Consider the following 7,350-nt stretch of genomic DNA (forward strand, 5'->3'; position numbering starts at 1 on the left):
ATTCTGGATACTATTTTCTCCGTGGTGCGTTTTATGTTCTTAGCAGTTCAATAGGCCTGAACTTCGGGGGTTGTTTTTTATGATTCAAATGAGTTTCTAATTGGTTTTATTGCATTCATTATTTCCCTTATTTGGCGTCTAACATCTCTCTAATGAAAGTAACTAACTCGCGAGGCAGTCATCGGACTTCAACGCTCACAATATTAGCTGAGTGGTTAATTAGGTTTTGGTAATAAGGTGAACCTTTTTGTATGATGTTTACACTTTCTTTGTTCGTTCATTGGATCAGATCCGTGCACACTGCCGAGTTCATGTCCTCTTTGATGTTTGTCTTCACGTCAACAGTCAATATTAGACTTCCCAAGCTGACTATTTTATTGAAAAGGATCGACACAGCAGAAAATAGCACGCACAGCTTAAAATGACATAGATTTTAATGCTATATTTTGAGCAGACGTTTTCACCCTCTACGAACGTTATTAAGCAATATCTAACGGTGGGCTGTATATGTATAGCATTAATATCCACTGCCAGAATATTAAAAATAATTTGCCATGTTGTTTCCATGTCTCCAGACAGAAATAAAACAAGGGATGCGAGCACATCTGTCCTGAGGATTAGCAGACTCACAGAGTGCCTCAGATGAATGTCGATTTGAGGGTTATCATTCAAAATATTTAACAAAGTATTTCACCGTGAAAATTAATTGAAGCCGTGGACTAAAAAAAGACCTTTCTTTCCCTGAAAATAAACTGACAAAAGAATCAGACTGCTTGGCAACTAAAACTAAAATCTCAGGCATAGACTATCGTTTGAACCTTTGTTGCCATCTTTTTTAAAGGAGGCCTCTACCGTCATGTTGAAACCAGAAGATGCAAGGTGCTTGTCACCGCGTACGCCTGCATAGAGGTGATTCTGGTAAGGCCGTAAAGCATGTGCAATCGATTATTTTTCCCACAATTGCTGACCCGTTCCTTTGTTTTTATCCAGTTTTTTTTCATTTATTTGTGGTAGTTCTCCATTCAAAGATAGTAGTCTAAAAAGTTCATTCTTTCTTGACACAACTCAGACCCCATTATGTAAATGTTTTCTTTTTTCTTCTTTCTACACGCGAGTTGGAACTAAAAGTTGTAGCCCACCAAATGGTTAATTTGATTATTGAAACCAAAGACCAACTGGTTCACCGTCCTCCCTCCACGCGTCTGGCCCCGAAAAGAGAAGCCATCTCCAGGAATTAATCTAATCACGCACAAAGAGCCGAGAAGTCCTTTCTGATATTTTGCCGAGGCAAATAGAATTATAGCTTTTGCCATCCGTTTCTCTCATTCAAACGACTCTTTATTCTGACGGTCTATAGTCCACCATAGTCCACCAGCTATTGAAACGCCTCCCTTTATATTTTCAACATCTCCTTTTATTCATCTCAAAATCTGTTGGGCGGCATTAAATGACAAAGTTAAAACCTGATATTGTTATTTGAGAATGTTATAAGTTATCACAGTAAAAGCAATGGTAGGTCTTATGCTTTCGGCTTTACACTTGCACTGTCTAAAACACACGAAACAAATACGATTTGAGGCAAGCTATAGGCCTTTTCATAAGTGGTTCAAATATAATTATCCGTTGCACTTTCGACATTATGATGTTAACAAGTCAGTAGCCTACATCGCCTTCCACTTGAAATTAAGCACCATCTCCAAACAAATCGGACTGCATGGAATTAATGATTTACAGTAACATAATCGTTCTTTGATAAAAGTGAAACCGCTGTTAATTAGTGATCCAACGACACATTAATAGCAGCGACCATATGCTATCACTTAAATAAATCAGAGAAAATGCGATGCGTGCAAGACCCTAAATTTTCGTTTGCAAGTGCCACACAATAGTCGAGGACATTTTAAAGGCGGGCAAGGAACTCCTCTTCCTTTAGTGAGCGGTGTCGTTGCTCAGCAATTTAGGAATGCGGGTCGACAGGGAAACAAAAAAGAGGAACAATATGCTATTGTCTGTGGATGGATTGGATGTATCACACTCACAAAAAGGAGAGAAGCCACAGAGAGGATAAAGAGAGAGGGCGATGGGAGGAACCGCTGTCAGAGGAAACATAATGTCTCACTCGGGCTGAGGAAATCTTACGCTTATCAAAACGTTTATTAATAAGGGCGTGAATGTTTGGGGAGGGGCTGACAAACCCAAAGGCAACGCTGATAATAAAGCGCAGCATAAAATATTCATCTGGCATGTTCTCCTGACAATTCCGTGTGATGGCTCAATTATATCGAGGCCATCATACACCGAGTCAAGGCGCTAAGGGAAAACGCCCAATACCAAGTGATCAAATATATGAGCACAGCTTTGTTTAATGGCTTTGAGGTAGAAATTTGAACCTTTTGAGCACTACAGCATTGTATAACGAATATTAAACAGTTTAATTGTGTATGTAAAGACAACAGATATGTATTTTTGCCCGGTCATATGATTTTACCTGGCCTTGAGTTTTAATTAATAATAAAGTTTGAATTTGAGAGTTGACCCTTCAGAATGAGGCGTTTCTAGATATCAATCATTTAATTAGTCAATTATGTCAATCAGTTGTAAACTATTGTCTGCCATTACATTTTTGGTGACAGACATTTGGCACCTGAAAGAATCCCATAGACTACAGCTTCTATCTCTGTCTTTCTTCTCTGTCATCAACAGACGCGTTTGGACCTTAACAGACGATATACAGAAGTGACCCAGACAACGACGTTGATGTAAAAACGTGACTTAAGGTGTTCCTGAGAAAGCATAGCCTACGTGGTGCGTCACTGGGGCGCGTCACGTTTCCAAGCGCACAGATGGAAAGTGACATCTGGGGAAGAGGTAAATTCAATTAGCAGAGCGTGCCCTCTCTCTCTCTCTCTCTCTCTCTCTCTGTCTGCACCAGAACTTTTACAAAAGAATGTAGTGTTGTCTAGGTTGTTCCATGGTAGCAGGCTATAGTTGCAGTTGCAGGTTCTATTATGATGCTATCATGTGTCGAAATGATGCTACGTTGTTGTTATTGCTGCTGTTGTTGTTGTTGTGGTTGTTGTTGTTGATGATGAGGAGGAGGGGGAGGAGGATGGTCAACAACATGCTGAATACTGAAACTATCATAATACGTGTGTAATATAATCAAATCTATTATCGAATCTCTCCTTCACCATGGGTGTACTAGCTGAAGCTCAAAGGGTTGAAGCCTCGCATGGCCTCGCCCCCACGGGGTCCTCTTCTTATGAGGCCGTATGGGGCCTTTCCCGAGTGACCAGGGACGTGCTGGATTAGCATAAAAATCTTATTCCAGGGGATAAGATTAGCAAACATATTGCCCTCAAATGCGGCCCTGGCACGGGCGAGAGCTCGGCAAGGAATCAATTACTAAATTACTCCAACCTCTTAGTCGACATTAACGGAGAGAAATGCCATCGACCGGTCTGAAATAAGATTTTGAAAAGATGTGATCATTAAATCTCTTGCCAGTCTTCAAGAATTTGATTCATAAAATCGTCTGAAATGAGATGGAATTAAATTCTTATCGGAGCCTCTTGTCATCGTTTCACCCACGTTTCATCGTTAAACATTGGTCAATGGCCTTCATGAGATTTTCCCTGTAAATAAACTTAGTAATTCAATCCTCCCCGTCCGCTAAACATGGTTGTTATTAATTTATTGCAGTTGAGTGGATGGATATGTGACTGAGTGAACTTGGTTTAGGCTAAGACGAAATAAAATAGCCATCATTCAAGATAAAGGTATATTCTATCATTAGTCCCAGGTCTAGCCTATGCCCATGTTTACAAACAGGGTCTTTGTTCTGATAGGTATCTTTTTACGCACCATTAGGCTAACATTGGGACGTTTTAAAGACCCCAAAGTCCTTTTGGTGACGACATGACCATCTCATCTGTCAAACCTTTACAAGCTGCCTGTTTATTCCAACCCCTAAGTAGTCGGGTGGGGTCGCTCAGTGTCAAACAGGGGAGGGCGAAAGAGAGGGCATATTTTATTTAGCATACTGGCATTATTCCCCTCACATTAGCAATTGACAATTATTAGCTCCAGTCTCATAAATCAGCTGCGCTGGTCCGTTATTATTGTTGAATTGAATGGCTTTTGGGGAAGTGAGGGTCAGTGTCATTAACTAGCCCGAATCCACCCCCGGCCCCCCGAAGGCATGTGGGTCTCTATACAAGCCAAAGACCTGCTGGCTAATACCGCCGTGTGGTCGGGCTAAAAGCTTAATCACACATGCATTAGCCAGAGACAGCGGGCTATTGTGTACACGTAGGTTTACTGGAATTAAGCGATTAATGGGCAGCTAGACGGCAGGCGACAGGGCAGCACATCAAGAATGATGGAGCGCTTTTTAATGTTGAAAACAAAAATTGGCCTATGAGAGCGGATGTCAGCGTTCACTAGTGGGGCGTCCAGGGGTGCCGCAATTACAGTAGGCCGGTTGTCTCCATCCATCATAAAACGTCAAGGTCATTGTGAAATATATTGATTATTGTATCACAGCTCATTGTAATGTTTATTACTTTCCCATAACTATATGCAAAATATTTAACTTGTAAACACCTGCCATAAATTTCCAAAGCAGGCTAATTTGTCTCGCCTTATGAGAACCCCTTTGTTTGCTATTCTTTTCATGCTGGATGACTAAACTTGTCAGTTTTGTATAACAGTTATGTTTCTAAGACGTCCCTTTAGGCAAATTATTGTCCACGTCCCTAATGAATTACCTCTCATGAATTATTCAGAATAAAACCAAAGGAGGAATGCGTTAATATAATTAATTAGTCTGCCCGTGATTTATACAGGAAACATAATTCTTTAATAAAAATGAAATGTATTCATATGAATCGTAATGTGTGTATACTGTCTGGAATGCAAGCATAGGGCTTATGGTGTACACATATTTGTGTTTTTCTTCATCTCTATGCTAATCCATATTCATATATTTAAGATGTGATTTATTTTAGTAATTCCGCTTGAAAAATTAGGAATCAATGGACCACAGATTAACCCCAGAGCTGAGTACTTTCTCACAGGTGATGCTGGTAACCTAGTAATCCCTAAAACAATGAAATAAAGCCCTTGTGTTTTATTATCTATAGCCTATATATACTGTATTTAGGCTAATAATAATGAAACGATATATGGGTATACACCTGGCATCCAAGATAACCGAAAACCATACACTGCAAGACTACACGTGTAGATACTACACAAACCATGTTTACCAACAAGGAGAAATCAACTTGTGAATCCTAACATGCTTTCTCACTCTCACCAGCAACCCAGCTATTGATTTTGATTGAAAAGGTCCTCCAGTGGCACAGCCATCATCCAATCACAGTGCCTGTTGATCAATCAAACCTAATTTGATTGGATGTAATCCTTAAAGAATATCCAGATGGGAGCAATCAGATGCCTTGCCCATTCAATGCCCTGATTCACTTCCTGTTCCCAGCAGGCCTCTGTGTCGGTTCTCGGTGGCTCCTGCACTTCCCTCCCCCGAGGTCGTGTGACGCGTGTGACAAATCGCTGGATCTGCAGTTTTCTGAAGCAAAACCAACACGGCGCTCATCATCGTGGGACATGAATGTGATTAGAACCCACCGAGAATCCCCAACGACGCCTGGTGATGAATTGACGTATCCGAGACAGCGTTTATGCATCAGGCTGACATTACTGGCAAATTAGAGTACATTGCCTCTCAGCGACATGTCTGGCTAGAGATTTCCACAGGACACACTTGTGACGACACTCTCCTCGGTTAGTTCCGGAACATTTCTGGAGAACTCTGGGAGCGATACACATCATATCTCTTTGCCTTTAATGTGGCCATCAATATTTTTTGCTACTTCAGGATGGATATAATGCAGACTATGATATCAGAGATTGCAGACAAGGATGCAGCTAAAAACCAGAATACACTGGGCTTGTTTCTTCCTCCAGATGTAAACTGCAGATATCCATATGAGTACTGCTGGATGAGGACATGCTTGTGATTGTAAGCCAATTACAGGGCCTTTGCTATTGATACGATTCTAAAGTGATACTAATAAAACATTTTAATTCACAGAAACCACAGACTCACACAGTAGGCCTAAGGGTCTCTGAAAACGATGTTGTCGTGCTGAATAGTTATATTTTCTTTCATATTCCCTCCGTTGATGCACAGTGACCTTTGAAGATATGAGGAGGAGTGTGTACGGTGCTCATAAGAGCAGTTTATATGAGTTTAGCCTCTGTAGGTTGTCTCGACTTGGCTTGGTCCCGGTCCAGATTGAACCCACAGAATGAAAACCAATAGCCCTTGGGTGATATGAAGTATAACTGGGAAGATGGTGCAAAGCCCTAAGAGTAGCAATAACGCTAATGCAATAATAGAAAATGGCTTTCTGAATATCAGGGAGGGGGGGTGATGAAAGTGATACCCTGAAATCTCTGTGTGCAGACCTTGGACAGAGGTGACAGGATGATGAAAGAAAATCCAGCAGGAAGTTCATATTGGATCTTCTGAGAGTGCTGGGAAAGTTTCCCCAAACCACCACGTGCTCATAGAAATCATTCATATAGAGCAAATTGTGTCGGTTAGGTTTTTCTAAGTGTTTGGGAATATACCAACAACAGCGTGCGTGGGGTTGCACTGAAATACATGCGACCTCCATGAAGTATGTAGACAATAGCCTATTAATGAGCTTATCTTGAATGATATATAAGCCCAACTCATGTTGACTTTGAGGCGCATAGTCCTCGCAGGGAGTCGTAATACGTCCGCCATCTTGCCTGCATGTTCGTCCGCCCTCTCCTTCCCCCCTGTTGTTGTTGTGGCATCTCGCGTCCCGTGCATGTGAATCTGGGGGGCCGGAGCGTTTCGGCCACGTGGACCAGATTGATGTCATTGTCTCGGCACACTGACCTTTGCTGTAATACCCACGGCAGACATCACAAACTCTCACATCAATTTAGCCCAATTGGATGTGGCATGTCTTGGCTAACTCGATTTGTGGAGAAATGCACCTGTCTCTGCCTTCTCTCCCTATAGATCTGCTGAAGTGGGGGTGGGAGGGGAGGGGGGGGGGGGGGGAGGAGAGGAGAGGGCGGAGGGGGGGAGGAGAGGGAGGAGAGGAGAGGGAGGAGGGAGGGGAGGGGAGGGGGAGGAGAGGAGAGGGAGGAGGGGGGGAGGAGAGGGAGGAGAGGAGAGGGAGGAGGGGGGGGGAGGGGGAGGAGAGGAGAGGGAGGAGGGGGGGAGGAGAGTGAGGAGAGGAGAGGGAGGGGGGGAGGAGGGGGAGGAGAGGAGAGGGAGGGGGAGAG

This window comes from Borostomias antarcticus (genome assembly GCF_949987555.1).
Source record: "Borostomias antarcticus genome assembly, chromosome: 28".
Lineage (NCBI taxonomy): Eukaryota > Metazoa > Chordata > Actinopteri > Stomiiformes > Stomiidae > Borostomias > Borostomias antarcticus.